Below are 23,579 nucleotides of genomic sequence, written 5' to 3'. Positions count from 1 at the left end.
TTACTTCAAACTGAAAAGAACCCAATGTCTATTAGCTGATGAATGAATGGATAACCTATGGTATATCCATACTGTTCAGCAATAGAAATGAATTAAATATTGATACAAACAAGACCATGAGTTAAGTTCAAATACATTATACTAAATGAACGAAACAGGATGCCCAGTACCATACACTCTGTGATCAAATGTAGATGACATTCCAGAAAAGGCAAAATGGTAGCAAAAGGTCATGGTTATGGGAGTTGTCTATAGAGTTGCCTTTTCAAAGGGACATTAAGGAGTGCACTTGTGAGGAGCATCGGGCTTTGTATGGAAGTGTTCAATCACCAAATTGTACACCTGAAACTAATATTACACTGACTGTTAACTAACTGGAATTTAAATAAACACTAAATGTAAATAAATAAATAAATAATATTGCCTAAGGGGATTTTTTTTGGAGGGACGGAACTTTACTATATTTAATTTGGGTTTTGCCTACATTAACATGTATTTCTTCCAAAACCCACAGAACTGTAGCTTGAAAAGAGTCAATTTTGCATTATGTAAATGATTCATCAATAATTGAGAAAAGAAACTAAAGAAAGAAGGAAGAGGGGAAAATTGCCGAATAAAAATGTTCTCTGTTTCTAAATCAGGTCACAGTTAATGGGAGACTGTAGACTCTAGTTTACCTTCAGTGAATTAAAGAATGGCAAATGTGAAAGCTAAGAAAGGGTCAGCAATAGTTTATTTAAAAAATTAATAAGGCTACAATACTACAGTCTTATCAAGTATGCATCTTTATATGGAATTCCTAATTATGCTTGTCCAGAAGCCTGAATGGAGTTAACTTAACCTTAGCACTTACGCATACTTTTCTGGTCATCTGTACTCTCCTGCATTCTCATCCTCAAACATTCTGGGTCATTTTTCAGCTAGCCTTCCACCAACTATTATTTTACCTCTTTCAATCCTTGAAATTCCCTTGAATGTCCTTGAATGTCCCTTGAAATTCCCATTTAAAATAAAAGACCTCCTGTGTAAGTGATACTTAGCTTTATGTTGAGAATAGCTCTCACGTGGAGAATTCTCATTATTTCACAAAAGCTCAGAACCGTGACCAGGGATATCTCGATCTTGTAGCTCATCTCTGATTTTAGATGTCTTCTTATACAAAATACCTATTTCAAAACCACATCCCCCCTCTTCTTTCCTCTCTCGTGATGTTCATGACCCTGTAATTATTTTGAAGCCACAATGTAGCTTCTCTGAAATAAAGGAAATAGTGTCAAGCAGTTGAACTCCGACCTTGAGAATAAATGTTTTAAAACTATCAAAAAAGAAAAAGAAAAAGAAAAAGAAAAAGAAAAAGAAAAAGAAAAATCTGCCTACTCTTCTTACTTCCAGGAGGTAAACAAGTAACCGCAGAAGAGGTTTCATGTCCAACAATCAGTTTGCCTGCGACTCTAACTTTTGAAGTCCATCCAGATCAGTATTCATTCTGTTCCAGGACTAATGCCTAAAGTCAGCCAGTCCCTTAATTTTATCTTAAAAATCTGCCAAAATCCTTAGTCTTTCTGAGTTGTGGAAGCCATTCAATTTCTTAATGATTTAGTCTCATTGTTTTCTACAGGTGCTGTTCCTTTGCTAATACATACAGATTTGTTTCAGATATGTGTAAGTGATGATCTCTCCTCTCAGCCTCAACTTACAGAGTTTGAAGAGAATCTTCACCAAATAAGTAACCCCAACTTCAAAGTGGGTAGATGAGGAATAACTACAAATCAACTAATCATAGTGTAGCTCCAAATTAAAGTTTTTGCATAGACCATGGATTTAGCACATCTACAGAGAAAATAGGTAAAATAATTAACTTACGCAAACAGCTTGACAGAGAGGAAACTAGACAATAGATAAGTGGCTAAGAAGCAAGTGTTTGGCCAAAAGACTATTGAGGTCATGTAAAGGGTATTTTAGGGGCACCTAGGTAACTCAGTTAGTTAAGCATCTGACTTTTGCTCAGGTCAGGATCTCATGATTCATAAGTTCTAGCCCTTGTCTCTCTGCCCCTCCCCACCCCCTTCTCAAAGTAAATAAAAAAAAAAATAAACAAATAAATAAAGGCTATTTTAATCATCTTCATTTTGAATATTTTAATCCCCAGGCCAGATCTGGGACCTATGAAAATCTTCTGTGCACTTTATTTGCAGAAAGTATGAGTCAGAGCCTGATAACTTTAGGCAAAGACCAAAGCAAGTGTTCAGAGTCCATCAACATAATAAGGGTACCATCTGGTCATGTCCTGCCTGACTCCTAGGCATGTTCTTGAAATTATATTTGTACAATTTTGAGTTAAAAATTACCATACGTCATGTGGTTCTAGAAACACGACTGTGCTTTGCCACTGACCCAACATGTGCCATTATCACTGATTAGGTCATTGAAGTTGTCAAGACCTTTTATAATTTTATTCATGTCAATGAAACTTTTTTTTTTCAAATTTAAATATTATTCAATGCTCAAACATTCTTCATCTATTCTTGTTTGCTCTTCTCCTTTTATGCGTCTGATAAAACTTCTTTACTTTTGTTTCTGGATTTCTCTTCATTTGTTTTACTAATACATTATTTAATGCTTGAGGAATACGGGTAGAGGGTATACATTCTTTAATGCTTGAGATGAGTTTTGTACAATACTACTTACGTTTTCTCCAATTGTCAATTGTATGTAATTTATAAACTATTGTTTTCATAAATAATAAAAATTAACAAACAATGCAAAGCTTGTGAATTAAAAAGCATATTAGTCACTGCGAAATCATTCTATAAACACTGTTAAATGTTTAATAAAATATACAAATCTGATATATCAGATTGGAAAACATGTTTTAAATACTCTATAGATATATAAATGTGATATCACAGATATAATTTGATCTTGGTTCCTGGCTCCTAAAAAACCTTGAAATTTCATAAGTGCTAAGGGTGATAGGAGCATCTTTTGTTCTAATGAGGTGACTCTTGGAGGGCCCCTAGATACATGGTTTCAGGATGGAGACTGGTTGCCAAAAAGATCAAGCTTCCATTAGAAGCTTGGGACTTTTGGCCCAAATCCTCAGTCTCTGGGGAGGCGAGAGAGTCTGGAGATTGAGTTAATAATTGGTTGAACATGTCTATGCAATGAAGTCTCCATAAAGATGCCTAACAATGAGGTTTGGAGAGCTTACAAGTTGGTAAACACATCCACATGCTGGGAGGACAATGTGCCCCAAGTCCATGTGATAGAACCTCCTCTGTTTGACATCCTTCTAGATCTCACCCTATGTGCCTCTTCATCTTCATCTGCCTATTCATTTGTATTCTTTACAATATCCTTTATAACAAACCAGTAAATGTAAGTAAAGTGTGTTCCTGAGTTCTGTGAACTATTCTAGCAAATTATTGAATGCAAGGGTGGGCGGTGGGAACCCCTGACTTACAGCTAGTTGGTCAAGAGTACAGGAGGCCTGGGACTTAGACTTCCCTCTAAAGTGAGAAGTGGTCTTATGGAACTGAGCCTGTAATCTGTAGGGTCTGCACTAACTCTCAATAGTGTCAGAATTGAATTATTGAAAACCCACTTGGTGTCTGAGGAATCAGAAAGTTTGTTGATGGTGTTGGAAAACACCATAGAATAAAGTACCCATAAACCATTGACATGATTACAAAATTGGAATTATAAACCATTTTTAAACATGAAAAATACCATGGGTTTAATTTTATTCTATACTCTGCATTCTAATTTTATTTCTCAACTTCCAAGAGTTTCCTATCCCTGATCTTCCTAAGGTTGCTATTGTCTTAATATACCTAGGCTAAAACAGGGAAAAAAATGAAATTCTGGGTTGCTGCAGGATTCTGGTGTTGAACAATTGATTCTTGTCAAACACGGAGACTAGTTTCACAGTTCAATGTATATACTTGATGCATTACGTTGAGAACATTTTCTTATTAAATTTGTCATGTGTTATGTCTTATAATTCTGTGCCCTTGATTATTACATAGATTGCCATTTTTTGACATTTTATATATTTTTCAGGACTGACATGTAATTTATTTTCTTACAGTTGGCATTACTTCACCCATTGTTCTGTCATTTTGCATATTGACATGGTACACTGATGTCATATGAATGCTGATAAGTAGAAATGTACATAATGTAAGAAAAAATATGTGCGTAGGTACATATATATCATGTTTGTTATATTTACTTAAGTTTTATTTATTCACCATTAACTTTTATTACATCTTTCTTTCTTTACATGTCATATTATTTTTGCTGAATAGTTTTCAAGGGGAAAATCTAGTTAATAAATCCTCATTGACAAATATCAACACAGTGTCAACTTGTCCCAGCTAAGGACAATTACCAATAGTTCTTAGTTACTATTCTCCTGACCCTAGCTACTGCAGTTTCTCATCTTAAGAATTAATTTAGGAATTCCATTGGGAAAAATCACAGAGTCAAAAGACACCTATTTTACTGAAATTCTCTTGCATATTTCTGAGAACCATTTTAATTCAATTAAAACATATATTTTTTTAAATCTAGTTTTTTCTCACTGCTCTGTTTTTTTTCCTTTTCAGTTTACCAGCATTACTATTGATTTATTGTTATTAATGTATTTCTTCTATCATTTAAACAAGCTCTAAGGAGGGAGAATAAGAAATTGCTTCTTTGGCCTAATAGTTGGGCACCAGCGGTTTCAAAATTACTCTTAAAAAAAAAATAATGCAGGTGTGCACCTCCAAGAACTATTTGGAAACTCTTTCCGAACTATGAAAGTTCTTAAAGATATAGTGTGCAGAATTTGGGTGTGTATGACAGAAAACTTTGTAGACATAATTTCTGGGGTTATTTGTGTTACACATGATTTATCATTAAAGAATAAATTCTCCAAATGATGGCACCCTTCAAATGAGATCTAATACTAGCATAACGGTTGCCTGATTTTGGAGGAATATTACTCTATCTCTCTACATCCCCATTTCATATTTTGTAAATTGGTTTGACACTGACATATTCTAGACTTAAGTAAATTTTGGCTATAAATAAGTTGCACATGTGTGGTACTTGCTCTACATGGGAAATTTTTTGTGGCTGATGTAAACTCAAATCATTAGCATAAAATAGGGAACAACTGCCTCATATCATGTAAATTAGGACGTCAAGGATGGGTGAATAAGCTACCTACCGCGTTCAGCAACATAATTGTGAAAGTTCTGCATTTTTTAGAATACAACTTAGTGACAATAGCTTTCTTTTTTATAGAGGATTTAGAAAAATATTCACATTTCAGCTCTTTGGACTGTCAGTCTGAACTTGCAAATCAAAAGAAATTCTGAAAGAAGAGTTTGATTGTCTAAAACCAAGTATTCTAAATTATGGAAATACACCTCAAAGAAATGAGGGAGAAATCATAATGAAGCTGCCTTCTCTTTGGAATATATTCTCCTAAAATGTTGCAAAATAGAAGTTATTAATGTCTTAAAATATTCTTTTTTAAGTTGAAAAATTCTGCCATCTCAAGCAATCAGAAAACTTTACATGAACTTTCCACATAGTAGACTTTTCAATACAAATCTTTAAAGTTTATCTTGACCAAAGTTGTAAGATATGACAAAGCACTTTATGAGAAGAGGTAATTGTATGTTTTTTCTCAAAACAAGTGAACCATATTTTGATGCTCATGTCGAATATGTGCAAGGTCTGTGTCCACTTCTGATGGACTGGTGATTCAATTCTATAACTCCTTCACAGAAGCCAATGGTTAGAGACTCAGATTACCTGGTAGCAACCAGCAATCACTGCTTTATTTTACTCAAATCATCTTAAAGAAAAAGGTGTAAAAATAAGAATATTAGAAACCAATGATGGGAGATAGCCATCTACCAAAATCTGAAGGAAACAGGAGACTTTCTCCTGAGTAGAGTGTCACTGGGGTGACATTAGTCTTGGACTATTCATGCTGTTTATTGTGCAGATGTATAAAGATATAGGGTGGGGATAACATGTTTGGCTCACACTCAAATTCTTCCATACATTGAAGACATGGGGGCTAACTTAATGAGAAAAAAGGATAGTCCTTTTTCATGATGCTATGGAAAATGAATTCTGACTTTTGTATAATTTCCCAGCTTTGCTCCCTAACCCATGCCCCAGCTACAGTATATCTCATTCAGTTCTAACCTTTACATTTGCCTTTGGAAGACATAACTTCCGTGATTCAAGGCAAGCATGCTTAAATATAATGATACACTGTGTCTGAGGACAAATTATCTCCAGCAAATTATTTAATAGGCCAAAAAGAGCCATTAGAATAGAAAATTGGTTGGGGCACCTGAGTGGCTCAGTCGGTTAAGCATCTGACTCTTGATCTCAGCTCAGGTGATGGTATAGCAGGTCAAGAGATAGAGCCCCATGTAGGGCTCTGTGCTGACAGTGTGGAGTCTGCTTGGGATTCTCTCTCTCCCCCTCTCTCTGCCCCTCCCCTCCCTGTTCTCCCTCACTCTCTCTCTCTCTCTGTCAAAATAAATAAATACACTTAAAAGAAAATTGGTAATTTTATTGAATCATAATTACACAACCTACTATAGACCATATATAATAGTGTTTGGTCTTTAAAATAATCTGAAAGATAGCTCTCACACGTGGAAGAGAGACCGAGACTATTTGAATCATGTTCTAATATAATTAGAGGTTTTTAAAGTATTCCTAAATTTAAGCCTTACCATGAAAAATATAAAAGTAATGAGTCACTTATACATTGTTTGAGAGTTTTGGTAAAAAATAAAATCTTAAAAACGGAAGACCCGACAGGTTATATTTTCTTTCAACAAAGTAAAAGCTATTTTAATTGTAAGTATTAAAAAATATATTGTATGTTACTTTACCAACGCCTGTCATTCATCTGACAAACCTTAGAATAATTGCACACACACACACACACACACACACAAATGTGCTCATGCACACAAAGACATATTTATTATATTCCAATGAATTGATGGAAGTATTTATAAGTTTTGGATGCTGGTTTGGGACAGCAATAAAGAAGGAGGTGGAGGAGAATAATCCCATTTTATTCACAATACAAATGAAACTATTTATTGATGTCTAACATAATCTTCAATTGTGATTGTTGCTTGTTATGCTTTTTTACCTCAGCAATTAATTATGAAAATTATCAAGCATACAGTAAAGTTGAAATAAACTTATAAATACTTTATTATATTAAATAAATATATTACTAAATTTTCTCACATATCTATCCATTTACCACACTACATATCCATCATTTATCTTACTATGCTATGCATTTCAAAACAAATGGCAGATATCAAGACACTTAACCCAAAATATTTCACTACACATATAATTAAGTAAAGTTCATTCTTGTATATAATTTTTTTTTAGCTAAAATTAAATACAATGGCATGCAAAAACTTAAGTGTTTCATTAGGTAAATTCTCATAAATACATACACTTGCCTAACCCAAAACACTATCAAGGCAAAGACAGTTATCAACACCCCAGAAAATTCCCTCAGGCTCATTCCTCACTCCCAAACACAGAAACAACCACTGTTGGGATTTTTCCACCATAGATCAGATCTGCTTCTTTTAGAATTTAATATAAATGGGTTCATACATTATATGCTCTTTGCATAAATGTTTGTTCATTAGCTTTCTTTTGAGATTTATATGTTGTGTGAATTGAAAGTTAATTTTTTTAAATGACTAACAGTGTTCCATTATATAAAATGTCAGATTTTGCTTACCAATTCCATACATCCAGTTGTGACTGATATTAACAAAGCTATTATTAAAAATTATTTACTTAGGGTGAGAGTTAAGAGAGGAATTGTGGAGTCAAAGGATGGTTTGTTTTTCCTTAGTTTATATGAAACTGGCAGAGATTTTTACATGGAAGTGAGGAGTGAACACTTACATTGTTCCAAATTCTTGCTAACATTTTGTATTGTCAGACTCCATAATTTTAATTATTTGGTGGATATACACTGGCATCTCATTATTACCTAATTTACTGTTCCAATAAGATAAAAGGTGCTGAATATTTTTGTACACTTATGCTTTGCTGTCCATTCATAGATCTTCTTTGTGAAGTGTCTAGCAGTCTCTTGCTTGTTTTATTAGGCTGTTGGGGTTTTTTGTTAAGTATATCTGGAGTAACAATCTTTTGTCAGATGTATATTTTAAAAAATATTTTCCTTAGTCTGTGGATGACTTTTTAATTGGGTTAACAATATTTTTGGATTTTGTTTTCTTTTGATATGGTCTATTTTTTATTTCACTTATGAATAAAAACAAAACTTTTGTGATGCCCAATTTGCAAAGATCTTCTACGGTTTTAAAATTACAATTTTAGTTCACATTTTAATTTAAGATCTTCATCAAATTAACTTTTATGTATGATGTAAAGCAGAATTCAAAGTTCATTTTTGTCGTATATGGCTATCCAACTGTTCCAACACCATTTTTTTAAACACATGTATTTCCTCATTGGATTGCTTGGAGAAAATTAAACAAAAAAACAACTTTATTTATGTCACAAATCAAATAGAGAAGTGTGGGACTATTTGTGGTCTCTTTATTCTACTTCATTCTTCAATTTGTCAATTTTTATGCCAATATCACTCAAACTTTCTGTATCTTTATATAAGGCTAGAAATCAGCTGGTCTGCCTTACTCAAATATGTCCTTGTGGAACATCATGTTGTATGTTTTATCTTTGAATTTCCACATATATTTCAGAATCAGCTGGTCAATGTCTACCAAAAAATATCTGCTGGGAATAGTATTGGGATTGCAATAATCTATATAGTAAATTAGGAAACAATGACATAATACTGAGCCTTCCATATACATGTAAATTTACCTCTCAACTTATTTGGCTTTATTTTTTGTCAGTAATATTTTGTGCTATTTAAGCATAAGCATTTTGCATACATTTGTTAAACTTTTTCCTAATTACTTTACGTTTTTTGATGTTCATTAGAGTTTTTAATTTTTCATTTTACAGTAGGTTGCTGCTGGTACTTCCAATGTAGTTCAAGTTCCAATTCTGACCAAAATAGAGTTATAAGTTTGGATTTACCCTCCCACCTAAAACATTTATGTTTAATTTGACAATACACATGGAACAATAGTTTTCAAGTGACGACACATCGGTCTACGAAGGGCATCAATCCCTGGGAGGTGAGAAGGAAAATAAAACCTCACAAAACAAAGTGAGCCTCAATGGTCCTCAGAGTTTCCAGGTCTTAACATATGGAAGGGGAGAAGAAACAAACACTAAGTCTCCCAGAATCTAGGCGGTGGAGTTGAAGTTTCAGGTGGATTAAGGAAGGCGTTTGTAGGACATAGGACTGGAGAGAAGAGAGCCGCCTTTATTTAGCGTCTAGGAAACTTTCACGAGCTTACTTGTGAATGGTTTTCCAACCTGACCTCACATAGCACTCCCCTCGTTTACTGTGCTCTGTTTGGCTTCCTTCTCACACTCGCGTGCTTGGAAGTGTGCAGCCTCAGACATTCACAGTTGTCCATCCTTCCTCTGAAGACCTCCTGCTGGACACTCATGTAGGTTACTTTTCAACTCTCTCTGTTTTATCTCTACTCAAGGTTCCCCTCATCAAATGTCTCTTTTGTGACCATCTGTCAAAAGAACGCCCTACTTTCTGCCATTGCTCTTGCTTCTCTCATTCTTGTTTACTTTCTTTGCGTCTTTTATCGTTACCTCATGTGCTAAATATTTATTTCCTGGTTTTCTTCACTGAAACAACCATGGAAACTGTATTCCTGGAACCCACATTACTGCCTGACATTTAGAAGGCAATCAATAGATATTTTTGAAAAACAAATGAAGGAATTACATATATATTATATATCAATATTAGTACAACTCAGGCATATTTATGCTGATATATTTGTACCTATCCATATGCTGTATGCATATACACATACACATATAGGTGTATATAATTATCATGAAAATGATTTGAAAACATGCTGAAATTCTGAGTCGTGTAACAAGTCTTATAAAAACAGTAGCATAACTGAGGCAAATTACTAGTGTTCTAAAATATAGAAAGATGAAAATATTATTTCAGACTATAGCATAGTCTTGTTAGCCTGCAATTTGTCCAACACTGCAAGAAATTAATTCACTTTTTGGGGTGCTTGGGTGTCTCAGTCCTTTAAGCGTCTGATTTCAGCTCAGGTCATGATCTCATGGTTTGTGAGTTCAGGCTCCACATCGGGCTCTGTGTGGGAGCCTGATTGGGATTCTCTCTCCTCTCTCTCTCTGCCCCTTCCCCACTCATGTGTGTACATTCTCTCTCAATATAAATAAACTTTAAAAAATTAATTCATTTTTATTTTATTGGATTAGCACTGCAATTCCAATATAGAAAAATATTTTTGTTATAATAGAACATATACAATATATAAATATTTTTCATAATATAAATACCCCTTTGTTCTCTTTACTTCAATATTATCCTTGCTTGCTATTTCCCTTTAAGAAGAGAAACGTTAAAATGTTGACATTTAATTAAATATTTTAAAAGCAAACAAGTATATCTAAATGTACCTGTGGTTAGTGATTACAGATATTTCAGTGAGGAAGCTGATACTCATGTCAAATGATGCATTATGTCTTCGAAATTTCTCAGGTACTATAAAGTTTGTGATAGTTGACCACAACTGGGACTCTCATTTGTACTTCTTGTACTTATGATCACTTAGCAACATAAAGAAAAAGTTTGTAACTGGGCTCTACTCACCACTAAGTTTTAGTAATCTGTTTGTGTTTCTACGTTTGTTTTTGAAGAGTGCTATGGGATACATTTGAATAACCTTGTTCTGTGAGGATTATTGCAATCAATGGCCACTTTTCAAGTGTTATGAATCCTTTTTTTTTCAAGTGTTACAAATCTTGACAAACACTTTGTTCATCTTTTCAATCAGGTGCAAAACTCAGCTGTACCAATATTTTTTAATTGCTTGGCAAAAAGTAGCAAACATCTGTTCATACACAAGGTAGTTTTGAATTAGTAATCAAAATAAATAATGCTGTGTATTTTCAGATGGTACATGATTTAGTAGGTTGAATACATCTGTGTTACATATCAAAAAGACCACCATTTCAATAAAAATTGACATCGTGCTCTAAGTGATATTTCTATTCTTAAAGAAAACTTTAAAAAATTCTCAATCTTTATATATATACAAATACACATACAGATATATATGGGGGACATTGCAATCTTGCTAAAAACTGATTGTGAAAATTAAGACTATAGTATGTAAGTTTAGATGTCAAAATGTTTTCTAGACAAGTTTCGAAAATGCAACTGGAAAGTGCACAAGTTATTTTACTTTGCTTAGCATTACGGATTTGTTTGATAGCAGCTGATCATGGAAAAGGAAAGACTTTAATTTAGCTATACACATTTTCTATCGACTTGTATATTATCCATAATAATGAATGTTCTTCAAAAGAAGTGATTTAGCTTTGCCCTATCATATAATAAGAATTACTAGAAAGCCATGTTGCATTCTTGTGGATGTTTTTCATGAAGAACAATGGGAAAATGCTACTTCGGCATGAAGTTTAGCTTAATAGTAAGAATTAAAGTCTTTGGTAAAGACGATATTGACACTTTTTGCCTAGAATTTACTACAACTGTGAAAGTCAGATACTAAGATATCCTTGTGTTCTTATTATGTAAGATAACATTCCAGCTAGAGATGGAAAAGCATTAGCTAAAAAAATGGGTGTAAAGTAAGAAACAAACTGCCGAGAAGGTACATCTATTGCCAGCCATATTTTCAGGACCATTTGTCCAAAGAATACTTTTTCTTTGGTTGAGACTCAGATTATTATTTCTTTATTTTGACCATGCCAGCCTTGTTCTATACGGTAAAATTCTCTTCAATTCAAATTATTTATTCTTGAGTAAATAAAAAAAAATCTGCTTATAATTGTAAATGACGTACATGTTACTACAAAAGACGGCATTTTATGTCTATTACAAACTAGTAATAATCTTAATGTTAAAGAGTTGAAGGTACATGATATGTATTCTCAACATGCTATTTTATAAAATATAACAAAAGAACAAGTATGAAAGTCATAAAAAATTTGCCCTTTGGAAATATTATGAAAAATATAGAAGTATGGGTATGTCACTTGGGTTTACCACACCATTATTTAAGATTATATTGATTTTAAAACTCTAATTAATCAATATGAAAGGCATGGTTAAATCTCTTTACCATCTGCTATTCCATGTGCATTAAAAATTAAACTACAAAATATTTTTGTGTAGGAAAGTGAAAATACGTAAAAGTATATGATACAAAATAAAACAAAAGAATAGTAAACAATATTTTCTTAATTAGCTTTCTTTACCTTATCTACTCAATCTTTATGACCTAGGCCTTCACCTTAGGAAAATGGCTCTGTAACAGTAGCTTTCATTTGCATATCGGCAGTTGATCTTAAATATGCTTATTCTTAAACTAAACAACATCTAGAGATGTTATGTGCTATTTTTTCTTGTTTATTTTACTTTTGATTGGACAAGTTTCTCTATTCTCAAGAATAGGAAATATGGTATTTGGCATAATGTGAGGCATTCCAAAATATCCTCATAAATCATTTTTGTGGTGAAATCAGTCACCAAAGTAACGACTTTTTACAGTCTGCATTGGACAATTATTCGCAATGGCCCCTTTGACATTCCTTGCACCAAATGATACTCCACTTTTATGGCTAAGCCACTACCTGTGGTGTAGTTTCCTGTGGTTGTTATAGCAAAATACATTTAGTGGTTAATCAACAGAAATATATTCTCTCACACAAGCTAGAAGTCCCAAACCCAGCAGGGCTATGCTTCCTTTGTGGACTCTGGGAGAGAATATATTAATTGTCTTAATATTCTCTTCCACCTTTTGATTGCTAACAGCAATCAAGAAGTGCCTTCTTGACTTGTGGCTGAATCGTTCCAATCTCTGCCTCCATGTTCACATTGCCTTCTCCTCTCTGTGCCTGTCTTCGAATTCTGTCTCTCTCTTACAAGGGTATAGGTGATTGCATTTAGGGCCCTCCCCAATAATCCAGAATAATACTTTGCTTAATCTTTAATTTAATCACATATTTTGTCTTGTAAAGGTATTATTCACTCTTTTGCCATGTAAATGATATTTTCAGGTTTTGGGGATTAGAACATAGATGTACTTTGGGTGGGGGGATAATTTAGCCTACGACAATGACCAATTTTATTTTCCAACAAGTTTGGGAGCATTACACACACCACTCCTTATCAGGATCTACCTACCTTTGTGCACTGATGGAATTAGTCAAATGTACTAAAATAGTATATTAAACAGCTAATGCACAATTGGATTTGTAGTCAATAAAGTACATCTATAACTAAAAACATAAAACTCACTCTATTAACATAATGCTATTCACTCCAAAATGACACCATTTTGCAATGCCTTCTCTCCTTCCAATGTCACTACATTCTGCACTGTAGGAAGATGCCATCTCCTCAAGGACCAAGTTCAGTGTCTAAAGAACATGACGAGGAATGTGTTAGTTTTCTGTGGCTAACAAATTATCATAGAATTGATGGCTTAACAAATAGAAATTTATTTTCTCACATTTCTGGAGTCCAGCTGCTCAAAATCATGGTGTGGGCAAGGCCATGCTTCCTCCATACGCTGTCAGGGAGAATCTGTTTCTTGCCTCTTCTAGCTTCTGGTGCCTGCTAGTGGGTATTGGCTTACCTTAGCTTGTGGCTGCATCTCTCCAAAGTCTGACTTCATGGTCACTTTGGCTCCTCCTCTTCTGTGTGGATCAAACATTTGTCTGCTTCTCTTTTATAAGATTATGTGTGATTAGATAGAGAGGTCACCAGGATAATCCAAGATAATCTCACATCAAAATCCTTAATTTAGTCACATTTCTCAAAAGTGTACTGGGTAAGATAAAAACCATAGTTTTCAGGTGTTAGGCTACGGATATATCTTTGGGAGGTGTTATCACACGACATTGTACATCAAAGAACATGCTGGTAAGCATTAACTATTAAATGAGGCAACTTCTGTTGAAATCCATCTTCTGAAACCTGATCTACCATTTTGCTAGTCCTCACTTTCAAATGTTCACAGCATACTTTCACATCAGTTTCATTGCTGGTCTTTGATTTTACCACTTTTTCAATTCTGCCTTGAGCTCCTCAGAGAGTTGACTCTCAACTTTCCCAGACTTTGTGTCTAATGTAGAAATTTCTACAAATATAGTCCTGGCTCTATATAAACCAATCATTGATGGAGAACATATAGGCAATATTCTGGTTTTGGTGTGTGCCTAGTGACAGGGTATAAGAGGAGAGTTAGAGATTTTGACATTATTTGGATAATTAAAAATATGAACAACACTGCAGGCTAAAGAAACTTGCATCTGTGGGGATAATGATTGAGTTAGAAATTCTATAATTATACTGGGCTTGGACCAGTTATATCTTGGGCTTTAGCCCAATTACCTCTTAGGCTAAAATCTTCCCATTTGACTTTGAAAACTAAATTTTACTAGTATAAGGCTCTTACTTTCATCATCTGCACAATGTGTTGATGTCTGTTATACCTATAGAAAAGGGATTATTATGAGGATTGGGTGAATGAACAAAGGCAATAGATGAGAAAATACACATACTAGATTGACCGGATCAATGTTTTTTGAAAGATAAGAGTAGTGGCCCATTGCACTGTGAGGCTTCAAACACAGATGCAGTGGAAGTAGACACTAGGATTGAGGAGGGTGTCCTGGCCATTTTCAGAAAAAAGAATAAATATCCATACCGTAAAATTACATAATCTGTATTTCTCCATGCAGATATATGTGTATATGTACACATATTTGTACATTTCATATTTAAATGAAATAGTGTTACATCAGAGTTTTAAAACTAAAGATAACTTTATAATTTATCAAATTCCTTATTATGAGCACAAATTAAATGTCCATATTTAATTATGTATTCCATTGGTTTTATGAACATAAGAAAAGGCTTCCTTTAACCACAGCAAATAAACCAAGATCAGCTTGACTTAAAGTGCCTCCATGCCAGTTTTTATGGTATACAAGTTTCAGTCAAATGATTTAACACGTTTCCTTCTGGCTACATCTTATGCCAAGTCATTCTTGGACTCCAAAATAATTCAATGCCTGCCTGTTTCTTCTTTGATATGATTGAGATACTATGGCGTCTACTATATTATTAATAACATCATATTCTGTTGATAGGAAAGGTAAAATTGAGGGTTTATCACAAGCAGAAGAAATATGATCCAAGATTTTCCAAAGCAGGAAATACAGTTCTCTTTTACAGAAATGGCCAGGAATCACAGATAAAATATTTGGTAGTATATAAGAAGAGGTATGATATCCTTTGAAATAGATTTATACCATAATGAGATTGAATTTAACACCTTTGCAAAATTAGGAGAAATAGATCCCTAGCTGGGGGAAAAGGTAAATGGTTCAATGTTAAGATGAAATCCTCTGCTTTCCTCTCAACCATGCCAAAGCTCTCAAACCCATTCTAAGATTTGGTTCTGTCACTTCATAGAATACCTGATTGACCTAGTGGGTTGCAGTAGGATTGCTGCGCAAGAAGAAAAACTCTGAAGCATGAACTCCCAACTTAAGATCCAAACATGTGGTGCTCATCTCTAAGGTAGCTAAACATTTCACAGGTTTTCCAGCAAGTTTGGGCCTATTCATTGAACTTTGTATGTATTTAAAGGAAGAAAACAGATGGCTGTCCCTCACATTTTATTTTTTAACGTCTTTTTATTTTTGAGAGCGGGAGAGAGAGAGAGTATGTGAACAGGGGAGGGTCAGGGAGAGAGGGAGACAGAGAATCTCAAGTAGGCTCTGAACTGTCTGCACAAAGCCTGATGTGGGGCTCACACTCACAAACCATAAAATCACTACCTGAGCTGAAGTCAGATGTTGAACAGACTGAGCCACCCAGGCATCCCTGGTCACTTTTTAAAATTGAGTAAAATTACATAGTTATTCAATGGTCAGGTTTCTACAGATAGGAAGTATACTTGATTTTTCATTTGGGTTACCTCAGCTCATTTTACTAACAAATAAGATCAAGAATAATTTTGCATAACTTTAGTAGAATGACAGGGAGTAGGATAATCAGCCATTCAACATTTGATGCTTTCCTTAGCCCTTTGGAAATTCTCTTACCTGATTCAACAGTTTTTTGAAAAGGTACCAATAGACTTGCTCGTAAAGATCAGAGCCCTGCTACTTAAGGAAAAATATACTCATTTTATAACCCACGAATCTTGGGCCCCTTTTAAGCTTTTACTTTTATATTTCTTACAATTGTAATGTAGATTTAATGACTTGTTTTCCTACCAAATGTCTTTTATATGCCATCAACCCCCTCCAGTTCATTCCAGTACAGTGTTGGCTGGCTTCTTCCACTGCAACCTGACCATTTTTCCCTCTGAAACTAACAAGTATTTTGGAGGAAACGATTTGAGATGATGCACATAGCTTTCAGTCTCTTCATGTTTTGGTCCTGCAACAACTATGATCATGGTGCCTGATGGCAGAATTCTGCTTTCCACATTCCTTTCACGTTGAGTGGAATTCTTCCACAAGGGAGAGCTGTCACTTCCCTGTGCCTGTGTTCATTCATTTATTTATAGGTAACAGTATGGTTTTATGGGTATTTATTTTATTTGATGGGTTATAATCCAATGCTATTGCTATTTATATTTCTGTTGAAATCATTTTAGCTTTGACCTCTGGGAGTTCTTTTATCTTGGTTCTTTTGCACTTACAGCATGCCGTGTTCTGTTTTGAATGTTTCCTAATTTTCTGCGGCCGTTCTATTCTTCAGGCATGTCTTCTATTTTCCTAGCCTGCAATCAATCCCTTCTCTAAAGAGTCCTGTGAGCAATGTTTCTAGGATCTCTGCATTTAGTAAGCACACAGAAGTACATTTAAACGTGAAGTTTTTCCTTTTGCTATGAAGGAATATATGAGCCTTCATCATTGGAGATTAAGAAATTCTTTAGTACAGGGATTCCCCACCCCCCCCACCATTTATCTCCTTTCCCTCTTTGTGTAAAGTTCTATTGCAATGGATCAATTATTCATGCTATGTATATATATATATATATATTTTTTTTTTTTTTTTTTTCAAATCTGTTAGATTTTCTGCACAAATATTTGATAATATGCCAGTGTTAGATTTTTCTGTCTCAAAAATGTGTTTGTTAGGGTATACAATTTTCATTTCATTTTGTCTTCTGCATTTTTTTCTTAATGGTCATAAATTTTAGTTTTAAATCTGCCTCTACTTTCTGACAACAACATAATTTTGACTTATGTGAGATATTATCATTAGTCGCTTCAAGGGTATTAATTTTATTTTTATAAAATTCATGCTGCTGAGACAGGGAAATCCAAGGGACTCCACAAGAGAAAAAGCTAATTTTTTTTTCTTCTTATCCAGCTTCTATTCTGGCTAGGACCTGCAGCCCCAACCCACTCTATACATGTCTCAGAATACAAATAGCATATGTCCTCCTTGTTAGAGACAAGGAATTAATTATTTCTCTAGAATAGATAACATCCACGGAAGGACCAGGTGAGAGTGACCAGACAAAGCTATCATACATGTATTCCAGACCACTGACTCTAGACCTTTTCCAAGACCCCTGACTTCAGGCAGTAAGTGATTTATGACGGGCACATGGACTTTCTCCTCATTCTGACCAGTTCCTATATGCCCAAGAAGACACATAGACCAGAGCACAATTGTCATAAAAAACCCAAACCCCGAACAAAGACAAGACTCCCTCCTTTCCTTTCTGAACACCCAGTCCATCTGTATTTGCTTTTTCTTCAATAAACTCTGCTTTCACCCCCTGCTGGCTGACATTTGATTTCCATCCTGTATGAACACAAGGACCCTCTTGGCTGGTCCTGCAGGGGGTGCGGGTGGGGTGGCCCTCTGTGTCCTCAGACCAACCTGCCTGCATCACTACTTTTCTAGCAATCTTTGGTGTTTTCTTTTTCCTTGAAAGTTTGTTATATTTATTTTTCTCCATAGTATTGACTTCCTTAAGGTGTCCAACAACTTTATCTATAATTGCCTTCTAATATTTATAAGTAGGGGTGTCTACTGAGATATATTGTTTACTAACATATATTTCCTTAGTATGAGTACCACTTTCTACTCCTCTGGCCATGGTTAAAGGAGTTTGGCTAAAAGTGAGTTAGTGGTGTGCATGCATAGGTTGCTGGTAAGGAAATGTGGAGAAAATACCACTCTGGAGTGAAGATGGCCGTTTCTTAGGAAAACGGGAAGATATCCAAGGATTTTGCTTAGTTCTGTTCTGGGTGTCCCAGATGAGTATTTCTCCAATTTAGATTCTTGTGGACATAATACAGGAGGAAAATGCAGAAAACAGCTGCTAAGTGAAACAGGTGACAGATACAGCTGTTCCACAGCTCCTTAAACATTTACCCTGTCAAGAATGTCAGGGCCACTTCCAAAAGACAAAAATAAAAGAAGAAACAGAAACAAGAAAAATCCTTCTGTTTTTCTTCCTCTTATCTTGAAGCTAATCCTAGCATGATCTGAAAGTGGAAGGATTCACTCCCCCCCCTCCCCAAACTGAGTGCTAAAGGGCAAGGTCAAGTGACATTGTCTTTCTGTTTGCATAGAGTAGCAGGTTCCTGCCCCCTTGAGGTTAACTAGCTCTGTAATCATCACATGCATTATATTTCAGGAAATACCTGCTCAGGTAGGGAGGATATACCCTTTATTGTTTTTCAATAATGAAATTTGTGCTGATTTTAATAAGTATTTATTATGTAATTTTAACAAGTTTCTAGTATGAGGAATGTTAATCATCTGTGTTCAGATAACCATCTTAAAAATTTTTTTTTGATGTTTTTTGACAGAAAGAGAGAGAGAGAGAGAGAGAGAGAGAGAGCGAGTATGAGTGGGGGAGGGGCAGAAAGAGAGGGAGACACAGAATCTGTAGCAGGCCCCAGGTTCTAAGCTGGGCACAGAGCCCAACAAGGGGCGCGAACTCATGAACCATGAGACCATGACCTGAGCCGTAGTAGGACAATTAACTGACTGCCTGAGCCACCCAGGTGCCCCAAGTCAACCATCTTTGAACGAGGAATAAGCACTGAATTTTAAAGCAAGTCAAAATCAGAAACAACAGTTTACCATAAGGATAAAGGAAGTTATACTACTTTTTAGAAATTGTCTGAACGAAGCTTGTTAGCTTTTAATAAGATTTTGTAATGCAAAATTACTTTCCGTTTTACTGGACCGTTTCCTTAACCTCTTATGTTTTGTTTGCTTAAGGAAAAACAGCTACTTTCATTGCCTAGAGTTTCCGATAATTCTGATTTTGTTGCTTGCATAAGCAAGCAGGGAAATAATGGTTCTTGTTCAATGTTAGCAACCTTTTTGGTGTCATCAAGTCAGAATTGCTAGAAAAAGAAAAAAGAAAACAGGCAGTTCATGAACCATATTTAGCCCGCAGACATGTTTGTTTGGGTCATAAATTGTTTAATTCTTTTCATATTTTAAAATTTCAATATTTTATTTCACATCTAGATTTTCAGCTTCTTAAAAAAAAATTCACCATATCTCGCAATAGTGGACAAAATCCATTTGCCACATGGGAAAATTAGCTGCAGCTAACGTAACACCATACTTTTAAAATGGTATCCACTTTCCAATTTGCCACAGACTTTAGTATTCCCTAATGATATCCAACAATATTTGCACAGTGAAATATAGCCCATTTCTATCCACTATATTGAATATCTGACTTTATTAAAGATTTGACTTTGCAATGCTTTTCCAATGGAACAAGATGAAGGAAATAAGTACAATGCCATCAATATTTGTTACGGGGAAAGGAGAAGGGAAGACAAGACCTCTAAGTAGAATAAATACTTTGGTTTTAGAACACTAGGGGTAATTCACATTATATTCAAATATTGCTGTATAAAGCGGCAATGAAACTAGCAAAGTGACATTGTTCTCTGCCTGCTATTTTTCAGTATTACTGAAAATTACTTTTCTTGTGGCATTGACTGCCAATTAGTAACCACCAGGAGGTAGCCATCTTCTTAGTTTTCAATTTTTACTAGAAATAATTCTCGTATAGTGCTGCTCCTTTAACAAGCACCTTTACCATGCGAGACACATATAAAAGTGATTAAATTTAATAGTCTCATTGCTTTTAAGCAAAGCCATATGGTGTACTTAGATTGCAAATTCTAATTGAAGTCAATGAGATTTTATGTACAAAATACTTTTGAAAATGTAGCTGTATAATCAAATATATATACAATGTACCCCTTTTATCTTGACAGAAGCATAGCCCAGTACCTTTTTTCATTGTCTTTTTCATGCATACTCAAGAGCATTATAGCTGAACTATGTCTTGCCATGAAAAAAAGAACGTTAAAAGTAATAATAACAGTTGCTTGTGTATGTCCAATGCATCTTTTTCATTACCTTTCTATCTAAATTTTAATATTACAATAATCCCTGAAACTGTGCCTTGGTTTACAAGAGCAGTATGTAACTGAGACATGACCCAATCCATTCACATTTATTTGTTCTATTACACGCCAGGAATTGAAAGCCCCATTAAAAACAAAACAAAACAAAACAAAACAAAACAAAACTACAAATGCAGTGGCAACACGAAACAAAACGTGGAAATAGCCATAGCCTTACCACTTTCCCTTATTTAGAAAATGTTCATGGAGTTTTACGTTCCTAATGTAGATGTAAAAAAGAGAGAGAGTGTTATTCACCAGGGGATAGAAACCAATGGGACTGCAGAAGGAGGAAAATAATGTTATCTTGCCAACCTCTGGACTCTGATCATACTCTTCTAGTTATTTGGAAAACACAGGGCTTGGATGATGTTTTGGAACTGCCTCTGGCGGACAGCAACTGTGCAAAGACAGATTAGATTGCAAGGTGGAGGAAGAAGCATGGAGAAGGGGGGCAAGGTGGTATCTATTCAGTGAAGGCTCCGCAAACGAGCTGTGGGAGAAGATTCTGGTAATCAGGAAGAGCAAAGCAGTCCTCATATGGCTAAAAATCACAGAACCTTATTATTGAGCTCTGCACTCTGCTAAAAGACATAATTAATGATAAGCTCTCGGGATGAAGAAAATAACTGCAGTCACCCAGAAGAGTTGCTTCCCAAATTCTAATTGCTAGATGGCCTAAGGACGGCCATGTGTGCTGAATATCTCTGCAAAAGAGAACTTAAAATAAACTAATTCCTCATTACCTGTAAAAAATAGGTTACTTCCAAAAGTGTAGTGATACTGAATTTACTAGAATAAAAATTTGCATTTACTTGTTTATTTCTTGTAAAAATAATATCGTCGTGTTAAAAAGAGAATGGTCAAAGTTGTAAAACTTTACACTCTACTACTAATAAAACTAATTTCCCAAAAACATTTGGCAATTGCGATGTATATGAAGCTATGGTGTTGTATGCACAGGCATGGATACACACATGAAGCATACTGGTTATAGTAAGATAAGTTATTTTATATATTTTATACAGGGTTACATGTAGCCTTACATATAGTGTTATAGTGTTCTATAGTGTTATATACTTATACAAATATGGTGATTATTGCAATAAAGTTTCAAATATGAAAATGCTAAATGACTGCATAATATTCCATCAATTATTAAATCTCTCCATTTACTATGTCCCCAAGTGGGGCAACTGGGTGGCCCTCAGTTGGTTAAGTGTCCAACTCTTGATTTCGCTCAGGTCACGGTCTCAAGGTTGTGAGATTGAGCCCCGCGTCAGGCTCCACGCTGACAGTGCAGAGCCTGCTTGGGATTCTCTCTCTCCCTCTCTCTCTGCCCCTCCCCTGCTCACATTCTCTCTGTCTCTCTCTCAAAATAAATAAATAAACTGGGGTCCCTAGGTGGCTCAGTTACTTAGCTCAGGTTGTGATCTCACGGTTCACGAGTTTGAGCCCCACATTGGGCTCTGTGCTGATAGCTCAGCACAGAGCTGAGGATAAAAAGCTGAGGATAAAAACTCCTTGAGTTTTTATATGTGTTTCAAAGTAAACTTTTAATTTTATAATTGTTTTAAATTTATAGAAGAGTTTCAAAAGCAATACAGACTCCATCAAACCCACACTTCCATTGTCTATAACTTCCATTAGTATGATACATTTGTCACAACGAATGAAAAACTATTGATACATTATTATTAACTAAACCTCATTCTTACTTTATATTTCCTTAGTTTTTACCTAATGTATTTGTTTGTTTGTTTGTTTTTGCTTTTGTTTTTTTTAGTTCCATGATCTCCTCTAAGATACTGTATTCCATTTAGCCATCATGTCTCCTTAGCCTTCTCTTGACTGTGACAGTTTCTCAGGTTTTCTTCATTTTCATGACCTTGATAGATTCAAGGAATACTGGTCAGGTATTTTGTAGAATGCTCTTCAATTGGGTATATGTCCTGAGGTTTTATTCTCATTATTAGATATGGTCTATGTGCTCTAGAGAGGCAAATCCTCTCAGAAATAAAGTGTCATCCTTATAACTTCATATCAAGGGCATATGCCATCAATATGACTTAACAATATTGTTAAATTTGATCACCTAAGATAATATTTGTCAGACTTCTGTATTACCAAGTGCTCTCCCCATTCCGTTTTCCATAATGTGCCTTTTAGAAAATCACTATGTGCAGCACGTGCTTATTCTCCACCTCTGTGAGAACAGAGTTTTTATACAAATTATCTGGAATTCTGCACAGAAGATTGCCAAATTTTTCCCATTTGTGTATGTATGTATGTAGATATGTATATACGTGTTCGGTATGGACATATGAGCATTTCGTTCTTTGGCTTATACTCGAACACTTCATTTTGCTGCTCATATTGTTCCAATTTGTCCTTTGGAAGCTCATTCAGTTGGTTCCTTTGTCTCTTTGATATAATTCATTGTTGTGTGTGTATTTTTTGAGCAGTTCCTTACTTTCTAGCCTTGTAAGATGCTCTAGGCTTATGTTACATACACTTTGTCCCAACTCTAGAATCCCCGTTTCTCCAAGGAGAGTTAGTTCCCTCTAATACTAGAAAATATTAGTTCTGGGTGTCCTTACTGCTACCTCGATGTCCCTGCCTCTAGACCACAGAGCTGACAGACAAGGGAATAAAGGTGCCTATAATAACCCTTGTAGAGCCTCATATTTATGCACATATAAGAATTTCTAGATGTAACTATCTGTATCTATATTAAATTAAACGTTCACACTGATGTCTCTAGCTCTAATCTATTACCACATGTATCACTCCAGCTTTCTCCTCTTGCTTATCTGTAATCTTTCTCTCCAATAATAAGAAACCTGGCTCCCACCACTTCTCATCTATGTAGTTAATTGTTCAATTCT

At 35.0% G+C, this 23,579-nt stretch overlaps 1 long non-coding RNA gene across 1 annotated transcript in view; it reads left to right on the top strand.

Annotated features, from left to right (window-relative positions):
* The window catches only part of LOC122231862, a 75,112-nt gene that overhangs the window by 5,657 nt on the left and 45,876 nt on the right, over positions 1-23,579 (top strand). The window contains exon 2 of the long non-coding RNA XR_006209131.1: positions 15,686-15,793. This is a non-coding gene — a long non-coding RNA (uncharacterized LOC122231862). The remainder of the gene's footprint in view (positions 1-15,685; positions 15,794-23,579) is intronic.

This window comes from Panthera tigris, chromosome A1, assembly GCF_018350195.1.
Source record: "Panthera tigris isolate Pti1 chromosome A1, P.tigris_Pti1_mat1.1, whole genome shotgun sequence".
In the NCBI taxonomy this organism is placed as follows: Eukaryota; Metazoa; Chordata; class Mammalia; order Carnivora; family Felidae; genus Panthera; species Panthera tigris.
This window is presented reverse-complemented; position numbering and strand designations above follow the sequence as displayed.